This window comes from Crocodylus porosus, unplaced genomic scaffold (assembly GCF_001723895.1).
Source record: "Crocodylus porosus isolate Cpor-Errol unplaced genomic scaffold, CroPor_comp1, whole genome shotgun sequence".
NCBI classification, from domain to species: Eukaryota; Metazoa; Chordata; order Crocodylia; family Crocodylidae; genus Crocodylus; species Crocodylus porosus.
Window position 1 is genome coordinate 852,098 of NW_017728945.1, and position 2,752 is coordinate 854,849.

Here is a 2,752-nt window from a genome sequence, read left to right on the forward strand (position 1 = left end):
GCATCTTAGGAGCACAGCTATTTATTCTGATTGTAATGGGCCGTATAGCTGGAATGAGGGAAGAAGGTAGGTTAAGTCTCTTTGCACATGCATGCACAGATAGATTAAGTGAAGGAAGAGAGCACCTTGATCTAAGTGGCTGTGTTGGCCTAGTGGTTTGGGAACCTAACTAGGAGCCTTTAGTCCAAGGCTGCAATTCTGGCTTAGGATAAGTCCCGGGACTGTGATATTTGCTCCAGAAGAATGAGGGCTGTTGTATTTACCTCCTTATATCCCACTTGTATTCTTAGTTCTCCGTGCTGTGATGCTATCCGCATTCATGGACCCTTGAACCCACGGAGAGCTCTACTGCAGTAAAGGAGAGATGCTACACAACAAAAATCACAGGCGTGTAAAGCTCTTACAGAACCAAGAGCAAAAAAAAAAAGAAAGTTGATAGGCAAGACAAAGTGTCAATCGCTCAGAGAGCCAGGGGATGCTTTTTCCTTTTTTGCAAAGGATTTTGGGCCGGGAAGCTCTTTGTGAAAGTTGATTCCTTTTTAGCCATGCAGTTGGAAGTGGAAGTGTGTTGGGGAAGGGAACCTAGGTTTGGTATGTGGCTTTGGGGTCCTTTGGATGGGAGAAAGAGCTGTTTTACTCAAGAAAGGGTTTTTTTATGTTTTAAAATAAGCCTTTACTGCTATTCTTGTCAAGCCCCTCTAAACCTGCTCCTGATGCCTTGTTGGAGCCTCCTGGGTGCATTTGGCCCTTAGACTAAGCAAACACTTTGCAGGAGCGGTCTCAGATAGCGAGCTTCTTGTGGCAGGTTGCAGCTCTTCGTGTGTGTGTGTGTGTGTGTGTGTAAAGCAGAACCAGGAAGGTGGCCTGGTCTAGACCAGAGCCTCCATGCCCTTTGTAACACAAAAGTCTTTGTGCTGCCAACCAAGCACTTGACGTTTCTCAAGAAACGCACATTGCTGGTGCTTGATTATGTGATCTGTAGCATTACCTAGAAGAACAAAGAGCATGGGCTGTCCTACACCAGTTGTGTCCGACATCCGGGCCCCGAGGCTGCAAATGGCCTGCTGCAGAATTCAGGGTCCCAGGACCCCGATGGATATGGCCATTGGCAGCAAGTCCCCAGAACTGCTGTCCAAACATGGACCCTCCATGGTTGCTGCTGACCCTGCAGATCCAGCCTGGAAGGTCCCCCTGTAGTCCGGATCTGGCCCAGGGCCCGGGGTGAGTTTGACACCCCTGTCCTGGAGGGTAGGAGCTTCTTTCTTGGAAAGCAGTTACTTTAGATCAGGTGGGGGGGGTTGAGGTAGGTGGATAATTGCCTCCATATAAGCTCTCAGGGCCACTCCATGAGCAAAGACTTGACAGGGCTGCTTTTTTGGAGGCATAAAGTAATCTAGTGTAGGGCAATGATCCTGAGTGTGTACACAGCTTTGTAAAAGATCTGTTACAGTATTGTCTCTGCTTCTGGTGTCCACGTTTCAAGGACGCAGTGAAATACTGGCTAAAGTTCAAACGGAGACTTCAGAAATGATCCAGGGTTGATGAGCTCCCAAGGTGGGGTCAAGCAGAGAGGTCCTCAAGCGTATCAAAAAGCTAATCACTTGCTTGCTATATGGGGGATGTACAGGTGGAAGAGCTAACTCGTAATGGGGACAGCCTTTCTGCCTCGCAGACAGATGCCTGGCCAGGTCCAGCAGGTAGAAGTTGATTCAAGTCAGTCTTGAAGGAAGCAGTTTCCAGGCAATAAAGGGAACAGAACACGAGAGCAGATCACCAAGGGAAGTGGTGGGTTAGCAAACACCTGGCATCTTTAAAACATTAGATAGCTTTTGGCAATCACTGCTGCTTTAATTCAGCTGCTGGCAGAGAGAACAGGGCACTCTGCATTGCCTTCACCATGCTCATAATACTTGCATTAAGACAATAATGCAGCCTTGCATTAAGATAACGAGCATAACTTATCTCAAGCTGCAGACAGCAACCTGCAGGAGTCAGGGAGGAAATTCTTCTCTGCCGCACAATTAGATAGATGTGTTCTGGGTTTTTGCCTTCCTCTGAAGGCCTGGGGTGGGCTTGGTTACGGCTGGCGACAGGCAGCCGATTCATGTGGACCACTGCTTTGAGCTGGCACAGAGAATACCTTAGGCACTGGTGAACCTTGCTCATGTGTTTGGGATCTTACTGATAGCCTTGGTGGGGGTTGAGAAGAAATGCCCCGGTCAGATTGGTAGGGGTCCTGGGGTGGTTGTCTGATGTTGCATCTGCCTCCTACCTAATACGGTCCTTGAGTTACAGGCATCTCCAGAAGGGTGCCACCTGGGTCCCTCCTATCCCTTATTAAGGGAGACTTATAGTTTCTTGGTGAGCATTGGCCAATGATTTCCTTTTGGCACATCCACATGGTTTGGATTGCTCTTCATCTCTGATTACTTTAATCTCCTGAGGACTGAATATCCAGATTTTTGGGCTCAGGACTCACTGAATCAATAGATGTGTCCGCCTTGCAATCCAACATGTGCGTTTGCAACTCTTATAGGCATACTCCGGCATGAGGGTGGGGATGTGTATTTCCTCTCAAAATACATGGGATATTTTTCTTCCTTAATTAGTGATAAAGGGAGACTTTCAAATTCATCTTGATGTATAAACCAAACTTTAAACAAGTGTCCAAAGATTTCAAGTGTTTTTCCTGTCTGGAAAACAGATAACACATTCATCTCAAACATTTGCTTATACTGCTTGTGGTGGGCCA